The sequence below is a fragment of the Rhododendron vialii genome, chromosome 8a (assembly GCF_030253575.1).
Source record: "Rhododendron vialii isolate Sample 1 chromosome 8a, ASM3025357v1".
Classification (NCBI taxonomy): Eukaryota; Viridiplantae; Streptophyta; class Magnoliopsida; order Ericales; family Ericaceae; genus Rhododendron; species Rhododendron vialii.
In genome coordinates, this window is record NC_080564.1 from 25,837,834 (window position 1) to 25,853,866 (window position 16,033).

The window sequence follows — 16,033 nt, forward strand, 5'->3', positions numbered from 1 at the left end:
AAAAGCTGATCTTCTTTGGGTAAAATGGGTCCACACCTATATCATAAAAGGTCAATGTTTATGGTCTATGGATATCCCTATTGATGCTTCTTGGACTATTAGGAAAGTGCTTGGCCTTAGAAGCGTTGGACAGCCTTTAATTCAATATAAGGTTGGCAATGGTCAAGGTACCTTCTTGTGGCTTGACAATTGGCACCCTCTTGGCCCTTTATTCAACAGATTTGGAGAGAGTATTGTCTTTATCCTTGGCAGATCATTACATTCAAAGGTGTCTTCTATTGTTCATAATGGGGACTGGAAATGGCCACGACAGAGGAATAGGGTCACTCAAACTATCATGTCTCAAACTCCTCCTAATTTCAAGCCAATTTGTGGAGAGGAGGATAAGGTTGTTTGGCTCCCTCACCCAACTGGGTATTCTGTCAACTCAGCTTGGGAAGCTATTCGGACTAAACTTCCTATACAACAGTGGACTAAGATTGTTTGGTTTAGCAGGAACGTTCCTCGTTGGGCTTTTATTTTATGGTTAGCAATTCAGCATAAACTGAGTACAAAAGATAGACTGTTTAATTGGGGCATGAATGTGGCTGTGGGCTGTGTTTTCTGTGCTACTGGATTGGAATCTCATCACCATCTTTTTTTCCAATGCCCTGTGTCTTGTTCTGTGTGGCATAGTGTTTGGTGCAAGTCTTCTAATAGTCAAGTGCCCCACTTGTTAGCTGATGTGATTGCTTGGTATATTCAGAATGTTCTCAGTAATAGCTTCCGAAGTGTGATTTTGAAGACTTCTTTGGCTGCTACAGTATACAGTTTGTGGTTGGAACGGAATAAAAGAGTTTTTCAACACCGAGCCCTCCCTCAAGACCGGTTTCTAAGAGGGGTGTGAAGCCTACTCAGGAAAACAAGGTTTTATGTGATAGTTGGCAGCTTTCCGGAAAAATTTTTGATCTAGTTAGATGATTAGTTTTGTTTTGTTATGTCTTTGCTGTATAGATATAGTATAGTGATTTAGTGCATAGTATGATTCTTTGTAAAAGTCAGTGTATAGCAGGGGTATGCCCCTAAGAGGTTGTAATGTGTTTCGTGCTTTTATGAAAGGAGTGCTTATCCAAAAAAGAAGAATCCTTGAAAATTTTCCAATTCTGAAATCATATTTTCATTACTTGACGTTCATATACTAACAAACCCTCAACAACAAAAAAATGGCCCTTTTTACTGAAACGAAACCCTAATCTTCTTGTACGGTCGTTCAAAAAAAGCCCTAATTTCTGGAAGTCAAATGCAGAGATCGAGATCGAGAGAGAGGAAAGAGACCTTGGTGTCGGGTTTGAGGTTATGGTTCGATTAAAAAAAACCCTAAAACCCGTTCTGATTTTTCCAGAAAATGCAGAGATATAGAGAGAGAGAGAGAGAGAGAGAGACCTGGGATGAGATCTCTGGTTAGATCGATTCTTCTTCGGATATTCGATCGTGGTGTTCTTCTGGAATCGCCTCTCTCTCTCTCTCTCTCTCTCTTTTCTCTCCCCTGAACGCGTAAACAAATGGGAAAGGATAGGAGCCGTATTACCCGAATCACATGACCCGCGTTCATTTTCCCCTGACCTGGGTCTTTTTTGACCCGCGAGATCCCTTTTTTATCACAGCCGTTAGATCTAATCCAACGGCTTAGAAGAGAGGTGCGGACCAATCCTTCCATCCGGACTCCCGGACATGAAACCAATATATATACATATATATATACATACATATATACATATATATATACATACATATATACATATATATATATATATATATATATATATATATATATATATATATATCTTGGCTCGAATGGCTCGTTTGGTATATGTATGTACTATATATGGCAGCTCGTGAGCTCAACGAGCCGAGCATCAAGTGGCTTGAGCTCAGCTCGTTTATTAAACGAGCTAAAAATGTTGGCTAGAGCTCGTTCATTTGCTTGATGAACCGAGCTCGAACGAGCCGTTAGCTAGCCGAGTCACGAGCCGCTCGCGAGCGGCTCGGTTCGTTTGCAGCCCTACTCAGTCACGCGCAACACATGCCGTGTGCAGGACAAAGACACGCACCCTACCCGTCTCTAGTACCTAACTCTGATAACATGTTTCATGGTCTTGGGTAAAACTCAACCTCAAAAGCTAGCTGTTGAAATGAGGATGTCTTCATGTTTATGTACATATTACTTTGGTCCCAAGGCAATGTCCCCTGGCCCAATCGTTATAGAGCTATAATTAGATGTAGTGAGGTTGTGGGTTCAACTCCTATAGAGAGGAATTTGAGACGCTTGTTAGCGGGTTGGGTTGGGGTCAAGGTAGAGCGGATTCTTCTAATATTTGAACCAAAAAAAGAAGATGGCCAATGGTTAGTTCAATTTTGTAGATTCTTGTAACATTTGAACAAAAAAAAAAGGGCAATATATCATTCCATTTTGTTGAATACCACAGCTTAGTACAATGGTTTGGATCAGATAAATTTCTTCAATGGATGATTGGGTTGATCTCTTAACTATGTGAGCATCACATGGTAACACGATAACTTTGTTTAGTAGTTATAAAATGCCCAAGAAAACTACAGTCACGAGCACATTATAATGGACCACCACCCCGTCCCTCCATCCAGCGTAAATAAAAGAAGGTACTGTTACTTATCCACATGAAGAGTAGTTAACAAGGAACCCATCAGACAAAGGGAATAAGGTCCCTTCTGAGAATCAGAAAATCCTTGACATGAAGGTAATTTGGTTTTCTTTCACAGGAATGTCTGTTCCCACTTTTTCTCAACAGTACTACAAAAAATAGTCTGTCCCTTCTACTTTATCCTGTCTCATCACATTAATCACTCTTCAAAACCTGGCAATACATTGTCACTGATTCAACCCAACCGTTATTGGTTTCAGGTAACCATGGCAGAGCTCTTCACCGGTTCATATACCAAATGACAAATTAACACCCATACTGCTAATCTTGCCTCACCATATGACTAGCCACTAGGGATGATATCGGTTCGGTTCGGTCGGTTTTTCGCCAATATTTCCACCGAACCAATCGATTTTCCAAAATTTAGAACCGACACCAACTTGTTGATGAGAGAAACCGTTCGGTTCGGGGATTGGGAAATCAGTTCAGTTTGATTGGTTTTCAGTTTTTCGGTTTGAGATTTCAGACAGCAGGAAGATCGAACTTGGATGCCGCATAGATAACGAGCGCTGAACAGGCGACACACCCACACCCATTTGGTCGTCTTCTTGCAACAATCGATGGAAAATAATGAGAAATCTAGTTGATTTCAAGCGTAAGAATGAGATGGACTGAGGAGGTGAGATACTCAGATTTGTGTTACACCATCACCGTTTCGGATGGAGCTCGTGGATCGTAGCCATTGACGGCAGCTAGATAGACAGAGAGAGGGGGGGAAGAGGACAGAGGTGAAGTCCAGACTCCGGTCCAAGTTTACTCCCTGCCTCCTTGGTTCATTGGTTGGGCACGTGGTGAGAATCACCGGCTGGCAGCTAGTACTAAACAAATGTACGGTTAGGATTAAAATCAAATGGAAGAGTTAACTGTCGGTTCGGTTCGGTTGTTTTCGGTTCATTTTACTTGAAAACCAAAACCGAACCGAATCTCATATTTTTTTCAAAATTTGAAACCGAATCAAACCGAACTACTCTTAAAACCGACCGAATTTGTAAAAAATGCATCAGTTTGGTCGGTCTATTCAGTTTTTCAGTTAAAACTTTCATCCCTACTAGCCACCACCATTACAAGAAGAAAAGATATTAGTACACCTGTCATCACCATTTATCTTAATTAGCCCACTATTGGTCTGCCAACACTGTAACTTTGTCATGTGAAGAGAACGTAGTTTGATGAAACCACCTTGTGGTTAACATAGAAAGCGGGAGTGTTTAAGAGAGAGCTTGGTCAGGGTTTCTCCTTCAAGTACTTGACCACAATTGTTCACTTTGGCATAGTGTGTTTATCTCCTTTCTCTAAACAAGGAATTTTGATGCCACGAATGTTCAGTAAAGAATTCCATCTAATGCTGTGTATTTTTTTCTGCATTTAGTTTTCTGTCTGTTGTGATTTGTGATGTTTCTCTCCAAAAAGGCAAATTAGAAGATGGCCAAATTGCAATTGTGTATATTCTGATAAAAAAAGGTGAAGCTCTAATATACCTTCTGACGTTGCAGAGCCTTCAAAGGGGATAAAGCCCACTTATACAAAGGATCATGAATAAAAACCTGCATGGAATGTGCAGATAATGTCAAGAACTCAAAAGTACATAACTTTGTCATTCTCAGAAAAATATCCTGTAAAATTAACCATACTTCAACAATAGTTAGGAGCGCTTCTTTATTTGTCCACATAACACAGAGTTTCCTCACAACATCTTCTGAAAACTCCTTCCACACCACTAACACCCATACCATCTATTATGTCTCGTCAGTCTGAAAGGGACCTACCAAAAAAGGTTCATAAGAAAAGTTAGATGATTATATCACATAAAAGCTGCTAGGCAACACAGGGTCAAGGTCAAAGAAATATCAAGGTTGAAATAGACAAACCCGCTCAGGAGTTTTGAACATTAACCCCTGTTCAAAGGCAACACCAAGACCTATGTGAACAACTTCTGCTGTGGCTTGATCAATTAGAATATTCATGGAATGTCGATCGCCAAGACCAACAATGTAACCCACCTAAAATTCAACGTGTGAGCTTCAGTGCTACTTTGACAAATTTTATCTCAAGTCAAATCTACGTGACTGAATTCATGGATGAACAACAATGGTAATTACCATAATTGAAAATGGGGTAGAGTCGTAGAGATCATCAAGAAACAGAAATGCATGCTTAATTTGCATAATTTAACTCAGGTTTTGCTTCAAGGCGAACACAGAAGAGTTCAACAAACGTACCACTGAACTAGCTGCAACACTGCGTGTATAAGCGAGTCTATTCTCAAACCAGTCATCCAGATGTAAAAATCTTTCCAAGAAAAAGTAATGCATGACAGGCCTTCAAGAGGTGTCAATTAAGGAAGTCAATCAAATGAGCAGAAACGTTTGAAGACTGATATCATAGACAGCAGAAGTATGAACCTGAAGTTCTGACAGACTTCCTGAAATGCCCTGCCCTTGCTGTGTTCCTAAAGAAGGGGGAGAGATGATGATTACTTAGCTTCATAATCAGAATAATGGATATTGTTTTTCTGGCCGGGTTGGTCCTTTCACATTCTTTGTTCTTAATTCTTGACATTTGAACGTAGGTTATAAAACGCTGTTAATACATTAATTAACAAAAAGAACCTAGAAAGATATGAATGTAGGTTATAAAATGCTGTTAACACATTAAATAACAAAAATAACCTAGAAATAGTGGCTACAAGGCATATGCCTCTACATGCACTCAAGTTTCTCTACACAATTAAATGCCCATCACAATCATTTTATGGCATTCTTTCATACTATAAACCAAATTTGACAATCATAAATTTACAAAAATATCCTTCATCTCACATTTTGGAAGAGAAAATTTGATGAGAAACCCAGTAGAATGAAACTTTATAAAGGCTCAAGAAATCAAGATTCATTATGTTTTCAAGCAAATGCATTAGGGTATCACGTCCGTCAAGATTAGAAGTACTAAGAAGCATCAAATGAAATGGAATTGTTCACTTGTAATCGACCCATGATTGGTGATCAACATAAGTAACGCTATCAATATAAAAGGCTGGTCGACAAACTTTCCATAATTCGACAAAATCATGGAGAAGTTTTCTGACAGATTTACAGAACTCGAGGTCAACTTTTACCAGGATAGGAGATTAATAAATTCGTATACTACAACACTTTGACTATATTATATTAACTACGTCGATTCCATCGATATCACTAACATCAAGGACAAAGTTCGCATATAATCCACTAGAATAGTATTTCATTAGGAGTGCTGTCAAACCACAATTTTCTCCCATTTTAGTTCGTATTTCTAATGGGTTTCATATTCACTGCAGGGTTCATAGGTATGTTACTAGTCCTGGGATTTTGCAAAGCGTCTATAGACCTGTTGAACTATCAACCATTCATGTTTACCACAGCGATTTCCCCTCTAAAAATAGCTTGATCAAGCTCATCAGCATTAATTAATTACACCTTGAGAAACATATGGTACTCACCTTTGTCATGTGCTCCCGACATTTTGGAAATGTCCAGTCTCCTTTCCCATATCGCCCATGAGCACCTCCATTCCTCGTGCTGTAATTTGAAAATATTAAAGTAGCGAACTAATCAATCATTTCAATGGGACTCAAACTAACACCAATGATTGCATGACATGATTTTGCGTACCTTCCTATAAGGTATTCACCAAGAGGAAGAGTGCCATTTACCCATTCGAGAACACCAGCACTAGGAGTAAAAGGAACAACCTGTTTCATCAACAACCCTTCATTTTACTGAAAAACACTTTTGTATTTGAGAGGCAAGCAAACACATTTTAGTACAGAAATCACAAAATAAAGAAAAGCATCATCCACTATATGCAATAGCATCGAAACAATAATTCATTAATGATATCCATAATCTCAACAAGAAGGTCAGTGGGTGACAAAAACACAAAAGAAAGGAAAGCGTGGTACATTTGATTTCTCGAGTCCCAGCAAATGAAAATTAGTCTTCTTGGGAGCTTCTACTTGAGAGCATAGATGGATTCATCAGACCAACTTTGAAATGAGTCTGTGTTTAAAGAATTAAAATCAAGAATGGATCCACTATAAACCTTGATTTGTACACTAAAACAACCAAACCTTTTCAAAGAAAATAAACATAGTTTCTACCCCCTCCCCTTTCTTTTTCTTCCTCCACAAACAAGTTCTGCAGTTGCAGGTGTCAAATAAAACTGCACTCATATTTAGTACCATTGCTTGCATGGTATCTTGTAAGCATTGTTATCCCAATGTTGAAGGCCTTTTCTCGTAGGAACTCAACAATTGGAGTCGCTAAGTGTTGGTTTTGAGGACTCGGAAGCTGCATAAGTGAGTGTGCATTAATGTTAGTATAAACAGAGGTGCTACTGATATCTGACCACGTTTTGAGAACCTTGAGTTAAAAGGTGTAAACAGAGGCGCCACTGATATCTGATTCAGCCTGCACATATTATTCTTGGATTACAGGAGACGAGTTACAGTAGCCAGCCGATTTTCTCAAATGCCGCAGGAGTAACAACAGCCCACCCCGGGAGAGTTGGTGCAGACATTAGGTTCTTGCAAGCCTACTGAAGTCGACACAGGAGGATGGCCCATACAGTATCTTTATGGCTCTGGATAATTGTGGGCCTGTTTGATTTTCTCTCATATTGTTAGCCTCATTATTATTTAGGATACATTATTTTAACATAGGATTTAGCTTAGTCGTTATTTATATTTATCTTGCTTTGTTGCTTCATCCATCTATTTTTAGTAATTATGTGTTATCGCTCGAGCTAGTTTAAAGAGGACTCCTACATAATTGTCCAGATCAGTGAATCTGTAAAGGCTTTTGTTTACTTTGAAATTGTGTGGAATGTAATTTGCCCAAAGGTGGGGATTCCCAGGGGGCACGGGTTATATTTTGATTCTACATCACTAAGGTTATGTAATTGTGTATAGCATGAAATCCTGTCAACAGAGCAATGAAAGAACTTATTCCTAATGAGAATAATAACCTGATATGATCATGTATTCTACAAATTAGCAACTAGTAGAAGGAAATAGCTTAACATTTAATCAGCTTTGTGGAAAGGGAGAAAATACCTTGTATGTACGTATTCCTAATCTTCTTTTCCATGTATCCCGATGGTTGTGTAAAAATGAGTTAACTAAACCAAAAAATTGTTCCATAACCTGCAATAACATTTGCAAAACTTGTCAGTGTAGTAGAAAATACAACCGGGCTTGTGATGGTCCTCAGGAAATATGCTGACTAAACATGTTGAACTGTAAAACACATCTTTAAGAGGACCGATACCAAGTAGTACCTTCCTTATGAGAACTTAAAAGAGTTTTTGGTGTATATTAAAGTATATCAGAAACAGAAGGATAAAAATGCTAATTTCAGAAAATCATCCCTCAACAATCATCCCTCCGCCCTACCCACGAAAAACCTTAAAGTTCTCGTAACTTTACAGTTAGAACCCAGACAAGAAATTTCAGGATCACATCTAGAGTTTAAATTCATACAGCATCTTGTCTCAGGTCGTCGTTTCCAGATTTTGCCAATTGTCGATATCTGTTACCGTCTGAACCTAGGCATTCAACCACTTTTGGAGCATTTATACCATTCATCACCCTACATTTTTACCAGTACAGAAAAGTTAGATTGAAAGATTGGCAAGGCAACAAGAAACCAAAACACATTGGTATGGGTGAGACATACGTTACTGATTCAGCTAATCCTTTTAAGTGTGGGAAAGAGCCTTCAGGATATTGACAACTACGGTCAACTGGAAAACTGGATGTCACTACCGGTACCTGAAGATTCATGCAAATTCTTTCTCAAATTGCATGAAGGCTAAAGCACAAAACTGAAGTCAAACATGTTAGATAGCTTGATATACATTGTTGGATCCATTTCCTAACAGCTTAAACTTTTGGGACTATTGGTAACTTAACATGGTATCAAAGCTCAGTTTGCAAGAGGTCTTGGGTTTAAAAGTCTCTCTGTTTGCATTATACTTCTCCCCTTTGCTTCGCTCTATATATGCAAAATTTGCATCTCCACGTGCAAGACGGGGTTGCACGTAAGGGAAGGTGTTAGATAGATTGATAAAAATTGTAGGGCCCATTTCTTAACAACTTAAGCTTTGGGGACTATTGGTAACTTAACAAAACAACTGGACCAACAGGCCAGTATAATGGCAAGGTCATAAGAATTAAACACTACGGCCAAAGATCGGAAAAAGTTCGCATGCCATGAATGATGAATCTGACCACTAATTTGTCATTGACCCCGTTTATTTTTTGACTGACTTACTGCCAGGCAATCTCAATCCTGGAAGGAAGAACTACATTCAACAGCTGACAGCATGTGGCAATGTTTTGTTATACAATATAATGTGTACTATTTTTCGGAGGTGTCAGGGGTTTTTAATACTCACTAAAGGTTACTGTTTGGAGTAATGAATACTCTTAGTAACACATGTATCCTGGTAGCCAGATTATACCATTATAAGTCCTTACATGGTTTTATTGAGAATCTCAATTGTTACAGAATTCCACAGAAATTTACATCAAACCTAAGAATTGGTTTCTTCCCTATGTCCTCATCAAAACAATTCTCACTCCAATAATTTTTCATTATGAGTTGTGATAATAGTCATGGGTTATTGCAGAAACAAAAGGATGATACAGATAATCCTTATGATAGTGGGATACTTACAAGTTCAAGCTGTCGAACACTGCGAATTTCTCTTGGAAGATTAACCTCTCTGTTTGTATCCTGTTGATATGATCTTGTTAGTAGTTTAGCCGAAACTCTGTTGCAAGATGTTGCAGATTACACAAATTGATCTCGGCGGAAAAGCGAGATTCTAGTGACCAGAAGAAAAGTGTAAAAAACTACACTACACAACTAACCTCTCTCTTTGTTTCTAGTTCAGCAAGTTTGACGTAAATCTCCACTATTTGTTTCATCTGAATAATGATTAAAAAGGAACATCTTAAAGCAAACTCAATAAAACTTCAGAAGAATAAAACTTCCAGATATAGCATTAGTTTCATAATGAAAAAGCTTACATCAAATTCTAATTAAGATTACCTGTCTAATAATAGCTCCATGGTAGGAAGACAACTCTTGTAAAAGGTTTTCTGCAGCAAGCTTTTTATCCATATCAACCACAAATGAGTTCCTGCTACGCTGCTTGTCCTTGACCAAAGCGAGAAGCTACATACACACGTACACAACATTAAAAAAATGAACAAGGGACAGCAACAGTGTTATACACATCCACAAATATAAAGTGACTCCCATATGGTAAGACTTTAGAAAGAAAAGAATGTCTACAAGCTAATTTCTACATCGTAGAGGCATATCAATCTGGTAGCACGTTTGGATATCCTATAGGCGCATTGTCCAAACTGGAGAAGTCTTTCCTTTGGAAGAACAATCATCCTACAAGTCAACACATTAGGATTTCTGAGACCTTTGACTTAAGTACCTGAAATATGGTGTGGTATGGATGGTCAATCGCCATTTTCTTCACTAGAGAAGCCAAAGAAAACTGCAGAAAATGATAAATCAGACAACTGAGCTGAACAAGAACCACAGAATTCGCTAAAAAATTAGAAGTGAAAAAACTAAGAAAGATAAATAACAGCAAAGTTTCCTACCTGGAAACGCCCATTCTTGAAGCAATTTGGTATACTAGCGGTATAAATTTGTAAGACTGGACCTGCAAATTAAGGACAGCAATAAAAGCCAACTTTCCATGATATATCTAATCTATAAGCAAAATACTGTCTCAAAAGGGATTCCAATGTCTGAATTACAACCATCTAGAACTGCTCTCTGTGTACCTCTTCAATTGTGTTAAGCATGCCATTTACAACAATTTGCAGAGAGTAGAGGCTGAACCACGGGAGACAAGCCGAAATACCTGAAAGAAGACATCACAATAGGTACCCATAGAAATGGCAGGTAGAACAGAGAATGCAGTCAAAAGGTTAGTTGTGCTGATATTTCCGCTTGCTCAGACATTCAATGATAAATTAAGACAATTTTTCTGTTCTGGTTATGTAAAAATGGATCATGAATAGTACTTTAGATACTGTCAGACGTCCTTCGACCAATCTATTATGGAGCCAGCTAATAGATATTTAGCCTTTAGAGATGATTTGGACAGTAAATAAATACCACTCTAACATCATATTTGTCACCAATGACCAGACAGTGTTTGTACCCCTCCAGAGCTACACTGAGGAAATTATCCTTGTCCCCCTGAAAGATTGAGGAAAGTAAAAGATATTATCAGTTTAATCGAGAAGACAAAATCAAAATTAAGAAAAATTGAGATTCAGATGGATAGTAATCGATGAAAGTAAGAGACTTGTGTAAAACTGACTCGTCTAAAAGTATAAGCAGAGAGGTTGGAACGTAACTACTTGAGTCATCTCAACATGTCCCCTCAAGGACAGCCAGATACCCAGAATGAGTGGAGCAAACACAAGCAACCATTCTTATTATAGGGGGCTGCATGACCATATCAGCAACGCAGTCGTTTAAAACTGAAGCTGATATAAAGGGTGTAATACAACACAGAAAGTATATTTAGCTACATTGGTCTCACATAAGTAACAATAAGGTTTCTGCCAAAAAAATGTTTTGAGCGTTTTCATCACATCAGAAGAATATACAAGCAAAAGATTAAAAAAAACTGTGAAGACATCTTTACAGACCACCAAGCACATATAGGTATACAGACAAATGCACATATCACATATCATGCTTGAAACTTTGAATAAAAAGAAAAAGAACCTGCGATTCAAAAATTACAGTTCCACAAACAAATTATAATGTTCATTTTTTTATCCAATTATTCGTCAAACAATTCACGTATGTGGATTCCACGTACTCCAGACAATATGTGGTACCTGAAATCTTTCATCCTCCTCTTTATCCATTGCAAGCCACTTTTGCAATTCTTGAATTTTTACCGAATAATCAGTCTTCTCCCCCAGAGAATATTTAGAGGCAAAAAAGGCATGACAAGGTCAGCTCAGGAGGAATTTCACTTTTTCTCGCAGAATTGGCACTTCTGTTATCAAGAAACAAAAGACGAGTGAACTACGCTTGCCTTTGATGAGCTTTTTAGTCGCCTAATGAGTGCTTCCAACTCTTTTGTCTACAAAGTGTTCATATACCAAACTCTCATTTAGTACATTCAACTGTCCTTCATTAGATTCTTTCTAGCTTCTTATGGAACATTCTCGTGAAAAATACCTTATGCTTCCTCAACCTCATTGCCGCTTGCCATTCATTAGAGTCAAGTCTTTCTACATAACTCCTATATAGAGCATCAGCATAACATGCCAGATGGAAATGTGTTTGGCTTTGTCTTGTGATAGACTTCTTGTCCGTATGGTTATGATCCTCAGCAAACATAACTCCATGTTTCAGATACTTCTCCGATATTGTTCTAGAGCTGCATGATCATCACATCCATGGAGTGAGGAAAAAATGATGATATATTATACATCAAAAGGAATCAACGTCCATATATACTTCTTTCTCATATATATGATGTACAACTAACTTGCTAGATCGCGATTCTGCAAGCCACTTCCCAGCTAAGCAATACACATCCGAGATTACTTCACTGGACTGGTGGTTTTGAGAAATGTACTTTGCAAGGTTGATAGCCATCTCATGCTGACCTTGTGCCCGCAAAAGCTTAGCCTCTTCAAGCTGCAAACATATGTACATTTAGGTAAATTTACATCAAGACGCAGAAACATAATCATGCAAGTGCTTCTCTTTACAAAACAAAAGAGAAAGAGCAGGAAAGAACCATGTAGGCGTTTTAGATCAATATGAATGCCAAAAAAAACATTTGTACAAAAGCTCATCCATAATAAGCTTTAAAAGAAAGCGCTAAACAATGAATTGTCCCCGAATGTGAAATGACATAGCTAGTGTGAAGCAGAATAAATATCCAAGTCATGGGTTCAAAACAAAAGAAACATAACAAGTATTCATGCATGTCAGTGGCGAATAGCTAGAAGGATCTGTGGCAATGAGGTATAGTTTGTTCATTCAGATGCCTGGAATTAAAAACAATTGCCTGTGACCAGAAATCCCCAAGAATCAAATATCTTCTCAGTGTTCTAAATGGCGGCCGCCGAGGCCGCCTAGGCGCTTGGAGGTGCCCTGCCGCCACGCCAATACCCCTTGGCATTTGATTTGGCGCCCAGGGAGTTTTGGCGGCCGCCTAGGCGGCCTTGCCGGTCTTGGCGGTCTCGGCGGCCTTGGCGGGCCTTGGCAGCGTCATCGGTGTCTTTAGAGGCCTTTGGCGGCCTAAAATGTATAGTATTAAACTAATGGAGATCAAGTTTTGGAAGGGTATAGAGGAGAAGAGTTAGAGGAAGGAGATGAACTTTGAACTTGGCATTAGGGATCTCCGATCTCGTTTATTTCTACTTATTGTCTTATTCAACTTATTTGCTAGTTGCTACTCATTTGGGTTTGTACTTTGAAGTTTGAACATTAAACTTTGCATTATGATTTTGTAGAACTTTGAACTTGCATTATGGATACATAGAATATAGTTTGATTGGATAATGGTTTGTTAAAAAAAAAAAAACGCCAAATTGCTTGGCGCCGCCTAGGCGGCTTGGCGCTTGGAGGTGGGTCTCCGCCCTACTAGCGCCAAGCGCCATTTAGAACATTATATCTTCTTGGTTCAGATGCAGCTTATTCTAGCACTGCAATTGGATGAAGTTAGCCCGAGGCCAATAAACATGCATTGTCAAGTAAACTATACCTTAGAGTCTTAGACTATGGTACAAAAGCTGAGAGGAGTTCCATTATTCCTGCTAATGTACCAACAGTTAAAGAGAAAGTTCGTACCCTTCCAAGCCAATACAGGGCACTATTTTGTTCTCCAGCTCCAGCACAGAGGAACTTGAACTCGTGCAAAGCAGCAGCAACCTGAGAAAATCTAAAGCCCTTCAAAATACAAACAAAATTTCAGACCACGCAAACAAGTGTGATTTACCAATAAAAATTATTGACTCCTCAAAGATACCTTGCGAAGAGTAGACTCTGAATCCAAAAGATGTTGCACCGTACAATCCGTGCACTTTAATATTTGAAGAAGAACTCTTCTGAATGCTATGAATGGTTCTAACAAATTCATATGTAGTTGTGCTCTTTTCAGTATGCAGCTCCAATCTGTATTTAGCCATGACAGCTATAGGGAGAGATTATCAAAAGTATTCATTAAGAAACCAGAACACAAAAAGAAAAAAAAATTGAAGAAAACCAGTCTTCCTTTCCTCTTCTTGCTTTTGTGTTTGTTTCCACTTCTCAGTTGTTTCTTCCGCAACTGACATAAAATAGTTGCTCTCCACAACCTTATGTGCCTAATGATGCTATGACATACACTAAAAACTCAGTCACACAGAAAGAGGCATTGCCAGCTCTATTCCATCGGTCTAAGGTGCTGAGAAAAGGTGGATTGACTGTTGGTCAGACCTTTGCAAACAAATGTGTTTGACAAAATTTCCACAAACTCCATTCTGTATCGGTACGGAGGCAAATGCTCACACAATCAAATGATGCAGTTTCCATGAATGAAGTAAATCTGACCACTGAGAAAAGTGACTGTGTCTGTATAACAATTCAGCTTGATTTCAAAGGTACTGAAGAAAATTGAAGAATTTTGGTTGTCATAAACAGGACAAAAATACAATACCTGATCTAGGGTAGGGACATCAGGTTCAGATAATAATTTCTGCATCTCAGTACTAGACTTCATATTTTCAAGCCAGCGCAAATTCCATGCCATGTCAAGATAGTAGAATATCTGCATTCCGATCGTATTAACCAAGGTTAGGAAAACCTTTACCTGATAAACTAGAGGCATGTTACATGCATATACGAATTTTGAGTCATTGACGATAAGGATTAGAATAATGCCATTCCTTGAGTAGCAAAAAACTGCCAAGTTTAAAGGCTCTCTGGGGCTCTTTTCGGATGCCGGTTATTGCTGTTGACGACATGTGTAAATTTATTGTCTGTGAGTTAAACGCCCCAAGCTCAATTACTCCTCTGAAACGTGATCAATATCATTCCAACTTGATTGCATTGGCCTTGAAGATGCTCAACAATTTCCAGTACTAACGAAAAGCTGAGTTCACCATCTAAAGGTTAAGTTTTAGTAACTAACTTTCAGCCTCCCATTTTTTCGGCATGTGTTTATGAAATATCTTTATTTGATTTTGTTAGTGTTTGTCCCACACGGTCTAACTATCACCTCCCAAACTAAGATATGAGCCTCTGAGGCCTATCCACTCATTGCCAATTGACTTTTAGTTGGACGCTATACCATAAACTGCTTTCATTTTGTGTTCAGTGTCAGACTACCAGTAGGTAACACGTCTAATTTTTGCTAATAGGAAGAAGAAAAATTCTTGATTCTGTAGAGTGCTACTCCATAAAGCCATTTACTAAACAAGCAGGAAGCAACAAGAAATTACAAAACTAGGATCAAAAGGTGATGGTCCGGCAAAATGGAGAATGAAGACACACAGGAATTAAAACCTGAAGCTTAATTATTGTAGAATAAATGTATTCAGTGCTCTCCTTGCTTGCATGATTAATGGACAACACAAGCTTTTGCAATGCCCTCAAACAACTGACGTTCCAAAAGATAGAGGATAGTTTTTAAGTGTATATGAGAAAATTGCAGAAAACATATCAATCTCTGTATTTGTATGAAAAGCCACTTGAAATACCATTCTAGCTCAAGCCTGGTGTAAGAGTGTGAAAGACTAAGGCCAATGTGTAGAACCAATTAACCACAAAACCATCAGAGGGAAGTAAACTACAAAACAGAGTTTCACAACAAGTTTGACTTGGCGTAAGGGCTAGCCTTAACAAGTTATCAACATCCAGAATCATATGTTCCTAACTTGTTTTCCGTGCTTTATTTAACTTTACTGTTCCAATCAACTGAGGTCGGAAAGTCAAACCAAAATCAGTTAATCCTCGATACCTGTACAAATGTTCATGGAAATGCCCTCTTGTAGGGTCTTGACTCAAACAGGAAGAGCTATCTCCCATGGACAGCAAAGAGAAATCCCAATTTCCGGCTAGCCAAGCAGTCTCGTACTGGAAAGACGTTATCAAGAAACTCAGTGGAAACATCAATGATAACGATTAACAAGCACCAGAAAATAACAATTAAAAAAGACAATAACTAGGTACATAGACCCAAAAACAGCGAAAGGAACATTGTAAATCACATTATCCTTTATATGC

At 38.5% G+C, this 16,033-nt stretch overlaps 1 pseudogene; it reads right to left on the minus strand.

Moving 5' to 3' along the window:
- Positions 1–3,765: 3,765 nt before the first annotated feature.
- Positions 3,766–16,033, minus strand: part of LOC131298703 (serine/threonine-protein kinase ATM-like) — a 45,866-nt pseudogene continuing 33,598 nt past the window's right edge.